The sequence below is a fragment of the Seriola lalandi genome, unplaced genomic scaffold, assembly GCF_002814215.2.
Source record: "Seriola lalandi dorsalis isolate HSWRI2012SDOR001 ecotype SW California unplaced genomic scaffold, Sedor1 jcf7180002054975, whole genome shotgun sequence".
Taxonomy (NCBI): domain Eukaryota; kingdom Metazoa; phylum Chordata; class Actinopteri; order Carangiformes; family Carangidae; genus Seriola; species Seriola lalandi.
In genome coordinates, this window is record NW_019525525.1 from 637,722 (window position 1) to 655,439 (window position 17,718).

The following is a 17,718-nucleotide window of genomic DNA, read 5'->3' on the forward strand; positions in this document are numbered from 1 at the left end:
CGGTGTCAGAGGTTGGCACAAAGTGGCAGTATTTTGTTTAGACTTAAGAAAAGTGGCATTAAAGGCTGTCATAAAAGCAGCTGTGTAACTAGGCAGCAGCATTATAGCTGAGTAGAGATATTTCACAGGGTATTACTTCTCAGTGTTAAAAGGGTTTCATGAAAACCTAATCTAGACACCAACAAATCCGTGGCAGTCTAAATGCCAGCAATTCCTTTTATTTTCGCTACACAGCACTAATAGTTGATTAAAATCAGCGTATGTGATTTCTGATCAGACATGACATTGATGTTAAATCAACAGCCTTGACTGAATTGATGAATATAGTACCACATTTTGCAGTGAATTGAACATGAGCCTGCTATAGAATTGGATCTGATCATTTTTATACTATAAAACTGGACAAACTCACACATATACATGTAGACACATCCTCCATTCTCTCTGTCCCTCTACTGTTTTCTGTCAGTTGCTTGTAAATTAAGGGGATTAACATTGACTGTTGCCAGAGGGTTTGTGTGAGTTTGTTTGTGTGTGTGTGTGTGTGTGTGTGTGTGTGTGTGTGTGTGTGTGTGTATGTGTGTGTGTGTGTGCATACGTGCATGCGTGTGTGTGTTTGCAGATGAGAAAGACATCTAAGAGGAGGGGAGTACAAAGAACATTTGCTTTGGGCTGGAAGCCCGTTATATTCTCTCCACAATGCTCTCCTCCTCTTCATGCTCCCACTCTTTAATAGCACTGTAACTCACCCAACTCCTCTCTGCTCTCACCTGACACATTAGAAGAGATGTTGGCCACTTATTGCTTTCTTCCCTTACAAGATCACTTTGAACACCTTCAAGGTTATCACGGTTTATCGTCACGGTTAAACACTGTAGCATGATCATAAGCATTTTCATCGCCACCCTCATCCTCATCATCACCACAAATACCTCTGTCATCGCCATTATCATCTCAGCCATCATCACATTCACAAGCAGCGTCAGCAGTATTACTGCCATTATCATCGTTGTAATTATCATTACCATCATTATGAAATCATAACCATCTCAGCTCCTCTGTTCGTCCCCTCTCCTACTCCTGGATACAACCCAGAAGCAACAGCTTGACAATATAAAATTATTTTTCTCATTTCTCCTTCTGCTTTATTGTCAGCATGCGCCAGTCAGAGGGACCTAAATATGCTTTTATTGAGAGGAGAAGCCTGACACACACGCACAAACATGCGCGCACTACTCTAAATCTAACCATCACCACTCCCTACTTAAACCTAACTCTAACTACTGACCCAAAAATCTGCTTTTTCCTGCTTCGGGACAAAGCTTTTGACCCCAGTTGGACAAGCTGTCCCCAATTAACTGGTTTTTAGTCTGAAATTTGTCCCCAAAACGAACCTAAAAGTCAGACACACAGACAGAAACACGAACACACACATGCACACACACGGAAAAGAAACTGAGAGCTGCAAGGCTGTAACTGTCAGCCCTCACTCTCTCTATTTGCTGATAAATTTGATTGATCGTGGACTTTGTGTGTGTGTGCATGCATGTGCGTGTGTGTGAGTGTGTGTCCATGTGTGTGAATTACAGCACACAGATAAGAGAAACACAGATATACAGACTATAGTACTATAATACAGACAGTTGTAATTACTGATGGTGTTTTGGTGTCATGAGTTTCAGTCCAACAGAAATATCCACCAGGTACTTATTTTGTATATTGGGTACATTCTGGTCATTTCCATTTCTTTCCTCAAGACTTAGTATCAAGACTAATGCTCCCAGCCACCCATCACAGTTGAAGTATTTGGTGATTAACAGCTTGTCAAATCCGACATGTAGCCAGATCGTCTGGAAACAATGTCATCTCCCTTGTGACATTTGAATCCTGCTCCTTCTTCCTAAGTGTCACTGGCATGTTGCAATACATTAGTCGAGTATCATAATGATGTGTAGTACGAGTTATGGATTATGAGTAATTGCTGCAGTCATACAACATGACATACAATATCACCCGGCGAGGACGTTGATGGAGTTTGGAAAGGAGACGCCTGGAAGGCTGAGTATACATGTGTGTGTGCTGACATTTTGAGGCCATAGAAAAAATGATGTGATGTTGCGCTGGATAAATGACAGTACAGACTCAGGACATGCTGGATCTTTGTAAAAAAGTTAAGTGATAAAAATGTCCATAGAGATTTTTTTTTCTGTGTCCGTGAGAGAGTGTAGCTTATGATTCAGTCAACATTTCTAACCCCATCCATCCATCCATCCATCCATCCATCCATCCATGGTCTGCCGCTTATTCGAGGTCAGGTTGCGGTGTCAGCAAAGCAGTCCAGACGTTTCTCTCCCTTGCAACGTTTTCCAGCTCCTTCTGGGGGATCCTGAGGCATTCCCAGGCCAGATGAGATATATAATCTCTTCAGTGTGTTTACCTTGGAGCCTCCTAACAGTTGAACGTGCCCAGAATACCTCCAATGGAAAGCACCCAGGAGGCATCCTAACCAGATGCTTGAACCACCTCAATTGGCTCGTCACGATGTGTCAGAGCTCGCTGCCCTATCTCTAAGGCTGAGCCCAGCCCCTGCGGAGGAAACTCACTTACAGCTTCTTGTATCCGTGATCTCATTCTTTTGGTCACTACGAACAGCTCATGACCATAGGTGAGGGTCGGAATGAAGAGCGACTGGTAAATCAGGAGCTTTGCCTTCCAGCTCAGCTCCCTTCATGGTCCGATACAATGCTTGCTTTACTGCTGATGCTGCACCGATCCACCTATCAATCTCCTGCTCCATCCTACCCTCATTTGTCAGAATGACCCCAAGATACTTAAACTCCTTCACTTGAGCAAACACACCATTCCAACCCTAAGAGAGCAATCCCCCGTTTTCTGACAGAGAGCCATGGCCTCAGACCTGGAGGTGCTGACCCTCATCCCAGCTGCTTCACACTTTGCTGCAAACCAACCCAGTGCATGCAGAAGGTCAGAGTCTGATGAGGCCAACAGAACCACATTATCTGCAAATAGCAGAGAGGAAACTCTGAGACCTCCAAACCGGGTCCGCTTTTCCCCATGGCTACCCCTTGAAATCCTGTCCATAAAAATCCCGAACAGGATTGGTTACAAGGGACAACCCTGGTGGAGGCCAACACCTACCAGGAATGTGTTTGACTTCCTGCCAAGGATACAGACACAGTTCTCACTTTGGTCATACAGGAACTGGACATCTCATCTAGTCGGGGACTCAGACAGACATTCCCAGTTCACCCTCACTACTCGTTTGGGTTAACTAATTCTGTCCAGCCACCTCCCCTGCTACCTGACCACCAGGTGTTGATCAGTTGACAGCTCTGTACCTCTCTTCACCTGAGGGTCCAACATTCTGTCACAGATCAGAAGATACACCCACAAAGTCAATCATTGATCTTGCGCCTAAGGTCTTCTGGAACCAGGTGCATTTATGAACCACCTTATGCTCAAACATGGTGTTTGTTATGGCCAATTCATGGCTGGCACAGAAGTGTGACAAAACACCACTCGGGTTCATGTCAGGCGCCAGGAACTTACCCACCTACCAACTCCAAAAAGGCTGGATAGTCTGAACTGCTGCTTAGCGACTTCCAGTTGCATAGAGAACCCCAACACAGCAGCACCCTGACTTTTCCTCTAACGCCACCATGAGATTCACATTTGTAGTTTTGAGTGAAATATCTTGGATTGACATCCACACATTTTACCAGCTGGTAAAAGCGTACTATGACATGACAGAGCTGAATTGTCTGTCCTTCTGCTATGCCTCTCCTCTCTTCATCTATCACTTTCTTTCTCCCTCTCTACCTGTCTGATCTCTCTCTCTAATGCCAGACATGTTTTCAAAGGACCGGAGTGGGGGCTGAAAGACATATGGAGCTATTGTGGTTGTTGATGGTGATGACACCGCGGTTCCTTTGAGCACCTCTCTGATTCATTACCCCTGGCCACTCATAAAGCTACCAAACACACACAAGCATAAAAAGGGAATTCACAAATATACACAATGCATAAACAGGCATATACAGACTTACGCATGTTATGGATGCAGAAATTCACTTTCGTGCATCATACACAAACACATGCAACACACGCACCTACACTAAATGCAACCCTAATAAATACGCAGTCATTGATGCAGAAATATTTTAATGAATTCATACACACTCACACCTGCATACATACATAAACATACATCATCTTGTCCGCACATGCACACATTCACTCCATGCAAGATGTGCTGACACACTGAAGGCACTCTGTCCTCTCTCCCCCTAAGGATTCTGGTAATTAGATTCCTACAGGCCAAGTCTCTCAATTTCACTGCATTTAATTGGAAACACACACAGACACACACACAGACAGACAGACGCACAGACACTCAGAGTAGGCTCCACAGGTCCACGCTTGTTGATCACAAGCCAGGGCTGTGCTGCTCTAGTAATTAATTTCTACGCTGGCCCCCCTCACACGCCTCATTTACCAATCAATCCCTTCTTTGTTTTATGAATTCTATTAAGTCGGCCTCTGTTCTGCCAGGAGAAGATGGAGGAACAGACGAAAGGCGAGAGTCTTGGGGTGAAGCATTCTTGTTGAACGGCAGAGTTGAGTTGCATATTAAGTGCTCAGGGATGGATGGGCTGCATGGAGGTGAGCGTGTCGAAATGTCTGCATGTGGGTGCACACCCTGAGGTATGAGGGCAGACATAGGGAAAAAAAAAAATCCACATGCTGTTCTCTGAATGCCATGACACTGATTGACACTGACATCTCAGCCCTGGGCTTTCTTCAGTGTTAAAAGCTCTGGTGCACCTGAATCCAGACAGGCATTTACTGTAGTTGATCAGGTGGTTTTGTTCTTTACACGGAGCGCGATAGAAGCATGGAGAAAGCAATCATGGCAACAAATTGTTGCTCAGAGGATAGACTTTCATTGGACTGCCTCATGATCTAATCTCACTCCTACAGCTCATTGAAATGCAGTTTTAAACTTTACACTTCAATGGTCTGCAGCTGTTGTTGACTCAAACTTGAAAGTTCTAACCAGGCCAAAGTTAAAGGGGATTTTGGAAAATAGCTTTATGAGCTCTCTTGCTGGGAGTTTAAGATGGGAACACTGACACCACTCTCATGTCTGTAGGGTAAACATGAAGCTACCGCCAGCAGCTGGTTAGCATAATTTAGCATGAACACTGGAAATGGGGAAACAACTAACCTTGCATAGAAATATTAACCTATTACTTTAAGTTCAGGATTTTTTATATCGACTACTTCTCTCCTTTTTATCATATGAGTTATATTAACATGAAAGGAAAGAATGAAATTTAAAAGGGTTGGCTTGCTTTGGAGCTATACTTTCTGCCAAATAAATATCTCAATGAAAAATGTTCACAGCAAGGTCTGTGGATTATGCTGAGTACCTGGAACATTATCTCGTGAAGAGCAGTTTGCAGTCGTGTGTCTTAAATAAAAAATTTCACCCCTCACCTTTAATCAGGCGGCAGCAGGTTTGGAGCAGAATATCAAGTTTAACTGTATGGCAGGACACAACCGTGAAGTACATGTTTGTTAGTGCCTTGGGCTGACTGAACCTTTAAGGTCGTGAAGGACAATAATTATTACATAATATGTGATATCTTGAGGAAATGCAGGAGAGAGAAAGCAAGGTACTGCTGACACCTTGCTTGGCGGCAGCATCTGTAGAGTCTATATTCCACTGGGACTATGACCAGAGACCATCTGTCAGTCGCTTACATACACACACACCCACACACACACACACACACCCACACACACATACACATACATACACACACATACACACACACACACACACACACACACACACGGATAGAAGAAAAGGCAGGATCACCTAGGCAAATACAAAGCATTTGAGGATAGATAGATAGATAGATAGATAGATAGATAGATAGATAGATAGATAGATAGATAGATAGACAGACAGACTGCTCTACTGACTGAGACAGTATAATTAGAGTCGAGCTACTCATTAAGAGCTACATAACAGGTTCCAACACAGTGTCCCAATAATGGAAACAGCGTCATGTAATATTTCTAAATTATTCTTATTATTAAGAACTGGAGCAAGCAATTAAGGAAGACAGTTTAATCTGTTGTGGATGCAGACACAAGCAGTGAACTAGACCATGAAAGCTCTCTATTTTTGACGACACCTCTCATCCCTGGAGATGCAGCAAGCATCCTGGGGCACTCTCACTGCTGCCTACACACACACTCACACATGCAGTTGTACACCCAGGGGTGGGAGGCTATACATGGTTGTTCGAGGACATACAAACACACAAGGGATACATCTATATGTGCTAAAGTTGCTTTAGGAACACGAGTGCGGCGTATTTTACCCAATTCCCTACAGTGCACTGAATCCTTTTGTGTTTGGAAATGAGCCATTTGATCATTTGGGAAGTTTGGGTGACTGTAGCCAGATGTCAACCAAGATGTTTTATGATTAATAAAACGTTTGCAAGACAAAATAGCTTTTGCTTGAGTTAGAGCAGAATAAGAACTTGTGCTGGAATTTTAGCAAATACACACTTGCAAGCCCTGGTAAACGCAGAAATACACAGGTACACACTCACATAAGTCATATACCCCTACAGGGATGTTTCTATACATATACACATACACATGCAATGGTGCCTTACACGCATCAGATGTTTCTTAACTACAGAGTTTTTTTTCTTTTTTTTTTAAATGTTTCAATCGAAAACAAAACCGAATTTACTCTCACAAACACACACGCATAAGGACAAACAAACACAAAAGTGGCCTTGTGGTCGAGCTGCCTCGTCTGACATGACTCGTTTACCAAGTCAGGAAAGCATAAATAACATCATGGTATGCTGAATGGACCCTACATCATTCAAGGGTCTCACACAACAATGAGGCTCAGCTACAACAGCCTTTGACATATAGAAAAATGCTTGTGTGTGTGTGTGGGTGCATATAGAGATGAAGAGGGTTTAATGTGTTTTGACGTGGGCCTTACTCTTAAAAAGACAAAGGTCACTCTCTAGAGCAATGAGACGTCACATCAAGCTACAAAGCTCCGATATGTAACAGGCAATGTTCATAAAAAAAGAAGCAAATCCTTTTACTTATTCTGTCGATATTTTATGTAGCCTGACGCTCAACTTTCTGTGTGTGTGTGTGTTTGTGTGTGTGTGGTTGCATCTGGAGACCTACTGAGTAATGAGATGGAGCAGAGAAGCATTAGTATTTTTAGCCCCGTTAGCTTCACAGAAAACAGGGTGTTTTGTGAATGGTAAGTTATCTCTCGCTCTGCCTTTTAGTCTGCACCGCTTGTTAGGGAGAACTGCAGAGGAGGTGAAGGGGGGGGGGTGGGGGTGGGATGACAGGAAGAGAGGGTGAAAACTTCAGAGGGAGAAGAAAAAAAAGAATAAGGGGAAAAGAGTGTAGATCCTTGAACACACACACACACACACACACACACACAGAGAAACACATGAACAGGTTGAGAAAAAAAGAAAATGGGGGAGTAGAAAATGAGTCAAACCCGAAGTACACTGTCGCTCCGGAGTGTTGCTATAGCGAGTGATTGAAAGCTCTGTGTAGGCCTTACCTGTGGATGGTTGTACCACTGCAGCGAAACCAGATGGCAGTGTTGTGCATTCAGGTCATTATATACAATATCTATATTTTATATGATTTACTCAACGGCCAGTGATGAAACTGATCTGTGCCATTCTGAGACCACGTGGGCTGTATCAATATGCAGGATTGAAACTGCAATAATTTGATTGTTTGGTCACTTGGCCAGTTGGCAGCAAGTTGCCCTCTGGCAGACATGTTAGAGTTGTTTGTTTTTTGGCTGGAATTGCCCTTTAATCATGAATGTTCGTGACTGACTGACTGAATGATCATAATTCCACCATTGGTAAGCAGAATGCCACGTGACTGAGTTTCCCACTTGGCCATTGCTCTTTCACAATTAAATGGTGCATAGAGGAGGAGCCGCAGTCAAAATTGATTGATCATTTCATAAGTAAATATAGCTGAAATCACAGCACAGTCTCTGTCTTTAACCTGTGCGTTTTAACCTATGTTGTGGTTATAAAATGAGCAGCAGCTTGGAAATGGCTTGGAAGTTAACATGTAGTCTTAATGGGCCGCGTTTAAGTCACTGTTTCATACTTGACAGAAGCAGAAAAACACATCAGTGAGAACGGTTTTATTGGGAATTCAGCTGTATTAGACTTAGATACTGTATATGAGAGCACAGAGAGTGCGAGAGAAGCAAACAGATAAAGATCTGAAACCAGCTGACGCTAGGCAGAATGCAAATAATGCAGATAAGATTAAATGATGTCAGTTGTTTACGGCGGTTCCATAACAGTTTTGACCTAGTCTTGTTTTTACACATTTACACATCCAGTAGATACAGAGCAAACGTTATCATTCATTTGGCGTGTTTCTTTAGCTGCTAAGGGCTCCACTGTGTTCACCAGCTAGGGCTGTTTCTATATAAAATATGAGCTGAAAGAAGCTGTGAAGTTGATGTTGAGGTGGTATCTTCAGAGTTGAGCGATAATTGTCTGTGCGGTTCATCATTGCAAATAATCATTTGATTGATTGTTATTCTAAAAAATATGGATTATAGCAGGTTTAATAAAATATACACTGTATATTTTAATTAAAATTCCATTTAAAAAATGTTGTTTGACTTCTTAACTGCCTCTGATGCATGCTTGACTTTGTGCATCAAACATTCAAACTGAAGTTGATGTTCAGTGAGTCCACAAGAAAAGTCTGGAAAATCTGGCTAGGGAAATACTACACCTTTTCTTCTCTTTACTTCACCAAGCTTACAGGTGAAGTAAGGAGAAGTAAATAACAGGCTAAAAAGAGGCTTAAAAGAGTGACAGAGACAACAGAGGAGCGTGGTACAGGCTGCAGCAGGGAGGTGCAGTAGGAGGTTGCATAAAGAGACGGAGAAAAGTGATATCAATTTTTTTTCATTGTACCTCTCCTCTGAATGAGCAATCGCCGGCGACAATATTAATGTCATCCGTCTGCTGTGTATTGAAAAGTAAACCTTACCAAGACGCAAAAAGCTATCACACTGAGAGTGTCGAGCGAAAGACAAAGGAGACAGAAAGAGATGGGATAGATTGTGAGACAGAGAAAGAGGGAGAGACATCAGAAGTGACAGATGAATTGAGAGGTTGAGATGCAGAGGGGGAGAGAAATGAGAGATGTATTGAAATGACGGGAGACCTTTGAAGATCAGCAGGTGAATCATTCCTTTGATAATAGTGTCGGCTTTTCATTGTGGCGCTCAGCAATGGTGCTTATGTGTGTTTGTGTGTGTGTGTGTGTGTGTGTGTGTGTGTGTGTGTGTGTGTGTGTGTGTGCGTGTACACCGTGCGCTTGCATATGCGTGTCTCTTTCACCCTTTGTAATCTGGGACACATTACAACCATGTGTTAGAGGCTGAAAGTCTTCTCCTACTACATGTTATAAACACAAATCAAAGACTTATAAATAACAGATCACACGTGAACTACACACGATTAACAATACCAAAAACGCTTTATGGAACAGAAGCATGAAATTTCAACCACTTGTCAGATTTAATACACAGAGCGCTGCATGTCAAGCCAAGATGTTTACTGTGTTGCACCCGTGTGTGCAGTATATGTGTCATCATGTGTCAGTCTTTCTTTGCATGTGTTGCTGCCACCATAGTGTTCCACAAGTCAAAGAGCAGTGTGACCTATAGGGGACTAATGTGTGCCTTTGGGGGACATCAAAGGGTATTTCAGCCCTGTTCTTCGCGGATGATTTGACACAGTCACGCTGGATTACGCGTGTGAGTGTGTGCATTTTGAGAATTCTTTTTGACATGTATATGCAGTACATGAATCCCGTCCTTGTGTGTGTTTGTGTTCACACGTGGTTGCCTATCTGGTCGAATCTACTTTGATGTCGGGGGCTCTTGGACTGGCCCAACACCTACAGTAATCAATGAGCTGAGCAGACGCTGCAGCCATCACTGGCAGCATGTGTCGGTTAATGATTGACAGGAGTCGATAGCTTGAGGTTACAAAGCTAGGCTGCAGGCCAAAGCATCGGCTCACCACTAGTCTATAGAAAGTAATGCATTCTCATACTGAGATGCACTCTGAACTACTCAAGTCTGAAGTACTATAATATCAAACTAATGCGGTTTCTCTAAGTGATGGGTTAATCGCTTCTCTCACTTCCAAACCTTCATCAGATGAATAATGAATATATTTAAAATATGGATTATTTTAATTTAAGAATGACAACATTTTCATATTTTTATACACATTTATTTATTACAAGGACTGCAGCTTGATCCCACAAATATTATATCAAGATTTCATATCCAAAGTTTACATACTTAGGCCACTCCACAGGCTTTTTGACAAGTAGGCCGCATGATAAATTTGGTCTTCTGTTAGATTTCAATATTATGTAAAATTAAACCGCATACATCTAGTTTGACATTTTTGTAAGGTCATTGCTCAACAGTTTTCTCTGCCAGGTCTGGGTTAATTGAATTTTGGATGCTGTGTTGCCTACAGCCATCCATGGATTACTTACAGGGCGTGCAGAGCACACATGCAGGTGCCCAAGACTACCGTGTGAACTGAGTGCCTGCAGATAAAATATGCTGATGATCAATAATAAATGACATACGTGTTTACGATAATGTGGTTTCAACGCTGAGAGCTCTGAATACTCTTACTCCTGTCTCTCCTTCACTCGCTTTGGGTACTCAATATTGATATTTCTATTGACTTTTTTTTCTAGCATACTCTTTCAGCTGTCTTTGATAGTCTTTACTGTTGGCATAACTTATCTGACTTGCTTAGGTGGATAAAGGAGCTTGTTTTTGGCGTCCAAGGTTGAACAGATTGAGCAGTATTTGAACATAGAACGTGTTCGGCCCTCAACCCTTTGATGTGTGACCTTCACACGCCTGCTCCTCTTAGTCTTTCAACACTGTAATGAATGAAACTCACTGGTCAACAGGTCACCTTGCAAAGATACAGTAGCGCTGCCTGAAAGAGATTGTTGAAGTCTCCATTTTTTCACTACTTCACATTTTAGTGCCACGCAACATGTAGCTCAAACTATTAGGTGGGTGTCTTTCATAATATAGTTTATAACACAATGTGTGTGTATGTTTCTGTACATTCATTCCTAATCATCAGGAATGTCAATTGCTGCTCATCATTTTATAAACTAACCCAGTCTGATCTGCGCAACCACATGTGTACTCTCAGTTGTTTGTGTATCTGTGTGCCCTGAATCTTGGCTAGTTTCTGTCCTGAAGCCGAAGTGCAGCTAATCACCTCACTGCTTCCCGGTGGATAGCCCTAATGCATTTAACCACTCCTGAGGGAGCTGATGCCTGACAGTGTAGAACGGCTTCTCTGCCCGCTGTCACAATATCTCTGCCTTCCTCTCTTCCTCTTCTTTTTTTCAATTATTCTCTGTCCCTTCTTTTAAACTTTTTCTTCTCTGTCTTGATTTCTTTAAACTCTCCTTTCTAGTCAACTGTCTTCATCCTTTTGTTCCTGTCACCCGGTCTGCCTCTCTCTGTTCTCCTTTCCTCTGGCACTTCAAGTTTAAATCTGAATCATCCCAGTGGATGAATTGGGCCGTTTTAGCAACAGAAAGCAACAGTACCCTTTCAGAAATAAATATAGTAAGACGAAAAGTAAACAACAATATAACAACTGGATGAAAAATTACAAATATAACATGGAACATATGAGTAAAACATATGTTTCATACTTTTAAGAGGATGGGCAGAGAGCCAAATGGATTTATTCAATTAAAAAAAGAACAAGGGATGAACATGACCAGATCAGAAAAGTGACATAAGTGATGTTGAAAAGTTAATCATTTATTGCTCATTTGCAAAAGATTTTGTTTCATTTCTCCTAGTAATAATATCAGTTTTAAGCTTATGACTCCCATTATTTTTTTTATTGCTTTATTTGAATAAAACAAACAAAAAAAAAGAACAAAAAAAAACATTAATTGAACCACATATAATGTGTCATTTTCTTCTTTTCATCTCTTCCTCTATTCCCTCTGTTTTTTTAAAAGAAGACAGTTCATTACCACTCGACTTTTATGTTTTCTGATGGTCTGCTCCTTTGTCTTTTTCATAGTACTAAGGTTTGGTCAATTTGATTGCGATGAGCTGGAATAACTGTGTGGGCCCAAAATGTTCGGCTCATCGGCACTGCAGAAACACTCTGCGGATCTCACTTTGAGTCCTTCTATTTGAATATCCATAGCAACCTTTCTGTTACTGAAGTTATGTAACACGCACACACACGCACACACAGCAAGAAGGACAAAGATGATTCATCTAAATGAGCACCTGAGCATGAAACAGCATCACTTATATCAAGGCTTGTGGCTTAGTAAAAGTTAGATGGCATTATAAGTAGTTAGAGGGAACAGATGAAAGTCACATATGACACATAATAACACCATAAAGAAGACAAAGAAATAAAGATTTGTGTTATGCTATTTCATGTGCTACTGTAGACGGCGCATTCTAAATTATGGAGTAATACTGAATGACTTAACAACAGAGGACTGCCACATACCGTATACTCTTATTTTCTTTTATTAATGGCTCCATCTTAAAAGATTGCCAAGCACTCAAAAACACATATTCTACTTTCCTGTCTCCATATGTTATCATCAGTGCTAAAACAGTTCAACAGGATGTTACGCCGGCTAAGTGGGACTACATTAAGTTTGTTTAAATTCTCAGCCACAGCTGAGGAGAGAAATAGACAGTGTGATGTACTCGGCTTACAGTGCAGTGCGCAAGTGTCAGAGACATAAACCTTATTGAATAGGCTCACCTCATGAGAGTGTTTCTGAAGCCTCGAATGTCCTTTCTTAGTCCCTAAAGCTGTGCACCATCCATCCTCTTTGAGCGCCAATCCAGCTCTGTCTCTTATATCTAAAATATTTTTTCACTCCATGATATGGCACACTGCTTTTGATCCTGCTCTCTCACGAGTCCTTGGGATTCCTCATCTCCATCTCTCTTCAACTTCTCTCTCTCTCTCTCTCTCTCTCTCTCTTCCACCTCAGTTTGACCTTCAGTCTCCTCCTGGAAGACTACAGCTTCCTGCTACCTACCTCTGCGAGAGGCTCAAAGAGCAAACAACACTGTGGATTTAGCGGGATTAACATTTTAGCAGATTTATCTGCATTAGCTAATTAGCAAGTTAATGTAACTTTAGTCCACGTGAAGAGACGGAGATATTTTGTTCAGCATCATCAAAGCCGCATGGCAAGACAGAGCGATCCCGAACAGAAGGCTTATGATATTCAGGGATAGAAAAATACCTGCATTGCCAGCAGGATGACAAAGTGAGCAGACCTTTGTTGAAGCACTCGAGCAGTTAAATGACTAAAGTGTCTTTGGGTGCAGAGTTAGCTGCTCCTAAGACACATTTATTATAATTCATGACGGTATCTACTTACTAAACTACACTGTTCGCCTTACATTTCATGAAATCAAATCAGCAAATGAAAGTTTTCCTGAAAAGGCTAGCTAGCAGTTCAGTCAACTATGATCAAACGTTCCTTTGCAAGCTAACATGCTAACATTCATGCAACTGCAGTGTTAGTGGACATTTGGACATTTGGTTAGAAATCTCAATTCATTTAGTGAGTGTTATGTGCAGTTTTACAGAGTTGGATGACTTTGACTTTCTTATTACCAGCCGTGAATAAAAATTAAGTGACATAAAGAAAAACTTTTAGTTTGTGAGTCATAGGTGAAACCCTTTTGGAAGATGACAGTGTAAAGATTATTACTTTATAAAGCAATGATTATTAAAGGTATTCATCATGATTAATTAGGTGAGTAATGACAGAGACTGCACATTTTATAAAAACGGAACAGAGTTAGATAGCCTACCCACAGTGAGCTGAGTCCATGAAACTTCCCATTCACTAGATTCGTAATTGAAAAGCAACCTTTGGCAGAGAAAGATGAATAGAGTTTTAATTAAAGAAGGGAGAGAGATGGCGGAGTAAAATGGGGGAGAGGTAGTGATCACTAAAAGCTGAGCGGGAGGGGAACAAAACCAAGAGATGTGTACAGTAATGATTCAAGAGATGGAGAGAGAGAGAGAGAGGTGGAGAGGCAATGTAAAAAATTTAGTGCATGTGAATAAGAGTGTTTAAATTTGGGGTGGGGATTAGGGGAAAGATGGGAGCATTAAAGTCAATTTGTTGCTGACAGGACTTCTGTACTGTTGCACCACTGTCCCACCTGCGCACCACATTAACACCGATATGACCTCAACGGCAACGGCAGACATCCACATCACGTCAACTCAAATTAAAGACCAGCCAAGCAAAACCCGAATGATCTCCCAGTGGCAACAACAGCATGGATTTTAACATTTTTCCAAAGGTACAAATAGGTTAGTTTTTTTTTCTCCCAACTCTAATTCCTTCCTTGAAGCTGCAGTAACTTTATTGATCAATAAATTGGTCATGAAAATAAGCAGAATATACATTTTAATACATTTTCTGTTAAATGCTGTTGTTTAGTATTTGCTCGGGCTGTGTCAGTGTCAGTGGGCCTTGGGCTGGATCAGATTGGAACGTTGTTGATTTAATAATGAAAGCAGTTAAACCTCCAGAGTCCTTTCGGATAACCTCAAGTCTTGAGCACAATAGAGAGGGAGAAACAGCCGAGTAAGGAAGACGATAAAATATTTAACGATAACACAAAAAAGTTGACTTTCCCACCGTTGCTGCATTCCGCTCTGCAGAGCTTCATGCTTAGCCTACACCATGAATGCCTTCCTGCCTATTAAAACGCACACACACACACACACACACACACACACACACACATGCATGCACTATAGGTGTGCACATACAATAATTTGCGTTTCCACATGCACCCAAACACACAGTGTAGATGCAGAGTATATGCATGGCTTTGAACTTTCTGCTTCCTCAACACATTGGGAAATGGCTGAAGTGAGTGTGTGTGTTTTCCACAGAAACACTACATGTGATGGATGTACAGTAGCTTTGCAGTCTTGCTGTTAGTGCTTCGTGTGCTGTGATTCTCTTCTCCCTGTGATGGGAGATTATTCACGCTGAACATTTCAAGTCATATAATCGAATGACTCAGTTTGATTTGTGATTAATCACACAATCACAAACTATCTCAATATTTCTGTGTTCAGAATCATCTGAAATATCTAAAATACAGTATTAACTGAGATTGGACAGGATAGGATGAGCTTCAAAAGATGAATAAAACTTTATAAGGCGAGATTTTCCATAGAAAAGTGTGCGATCAACTATAATTCAGGAGCCGATTATTCCAAAATAATTGGACCATTGAAAGAGAATGTGCTGTGAATGAGGGCAGAATGAGATGCCTGAACATGTTGATATGAAATATGAGTACACTGTGTTCAAATTGTGGGAGCCACATCAGTTTAAAAATATATTTTTCAGTGTCAGATACAGCAACTGAAGACTGAGTTACTTCCCTTCAATAGTGAAAAGGGGCATAAACAATTATGAAAACAGTGGAAGCAGGAAGTCACAAGAAAAATCATAATAAAGATTTCATGAAGTACAATTCAAAGTGGGGAAGACAACCCACAAGAGCTTCTTGTAAAGTATGATATGATTCATTTATAAGGTATCGAAAAGTATGTCATTCAGTAATGTGGGCACTGACTCCCATTCTCTGATTCATTTACAAAAGATTTATGATGATGAGCTGCATTTACACCTTTTGGTAACAGAACTGTGGCAGCAGAAACTGTGAGGTGGAGGAATTGTATTATTAATCATAGCAATTGTACGCAATGGCAAGCACTCACACTAAAAAGCCTCCTACAGCTTTTACACTTAGAACTAACTCATGTGGCTAAGTCAAAATGAACTGGTCAGTGCTCGGCAACCGTGTCCTAAAATGCATTCTGTGGAAGCCAGGAAGCTGTAAGAGGCAGGACGGGTGCTTGGAGGAATATGCAGCGAAATGTGATTGATGCAATTAAAAATTAACATGTTATTCCTTTTGAAAATGAATGCACTCCTTCCACAGATTTACTCTAATGGCTCTTTTACTTTCCCTGTCCGAGAGATAAATTTCAGGCTTTTGTTATGTGCGTTTCCAAGTGTGAATGTGTGTAACCGTGTGTAAGGAGCTGCATTGTTCTGCTGATGTGTGTTCAAGTTATCATCGCAAGCACGTCTGCACGTTCTGACCATTTATGTGGCGTGTGTTCCAACCTTTTCCTTCTGCTCAACCGCCTGCTAAAGCAGCTGACAACATGCAAAATATAACAGATAGGATGATAATAATAACAGAAGGATAGAATCAGAGGAGAAGCGATGGATAACACCCAAGAATGTGCTTTCTCCCTATTCTGCTATCATTTGGTCTGTTTTTCTCTCCCTTCCTGTTTTTCTCACTCCATCTTTCTGTCACCTGCTCCATCCCTCCTCGCACTGCAAGGTCAAAGGTCATCACCACCTGGTTGATTCTATGGTGCCCCATTTTTCATTTTCTTGCCAGGTTCATTGCAAACCACACGCCGACTCTATGTTTATATAAACTGTGGACATTGGAGCCATTGGTGGGAATCTAACAGTGTTTACAGGGTCATTTCTGTAATGTTGCTTTGCCTTGACGTCCACGCCAACAACAACAGCATTACACACAAAGGTCGGGGTTAAAGAAAGGTGTAGGGTTACGTTATTTGGTCCAGATCATTTATGTGTAGAATGAGAAGAGGGATAAAGGCAATTCTTCGCGTACTCCTGGTTAACCCTTCTGCGTGGGTAACATTAGCAATCCCAACGTGAGAGATGTTTAAAAATTAATGTATGAAATGAAATGCCTGTGTGTTTGTTTCGGTGCATTTAATTGCTTTTGTGTATCTCACAGTGCCATGATTTTGTAATTACAAGGCCCTACCTGGGTGGAGGGCAATTATGAGAAATGAAACACTCAAGGGGTGACAAGCCGTCTGACAAACTGTCACAGTCACACATTTTGTATTCTGCTGTCTTAGGTTTTAAGGAAATGTCTTTTGTGGAAAACATACCATTACACAAGCACGTGCGCACACACACACACACACACACACACAGATATACTTGTTTTACTGTATTCATAGGGACCATCATTGACGTAATGCATGTCCTAGCCCCTTACCCTAACCTTAACCATCACAACAGCCATTTAAACTCATGGTATAGTGGATTTTCAGACCTCATGAATATAGTAAAACCCACACATACAGAAAACACATGCTGAGACCCCCCACCCCCCCACCCCTCCTTGTTTTACTCTGGAGATAGGCCAGCACTCGACACTTCATGGCCATTTTATGCTCAGCTCAGTTCTTCTCAACTCTCCCCTCTCTCACTCTCTCAGTGGAGGGTTTCCATTCAAAATGCAAAGAAAGGGGCGAACAAGAAGGTTAGCGCATTTAGATGAAAGTCTCTCCATTTGTTCTCCACTTGATCCCTATCTGTGTTCCGCTTTCATCCCTTTCACAGTGTTTCTCTCTGGCTGATCCCTTCTTTATATTCGTTTATATTCTATCATTCTGCTTCTCC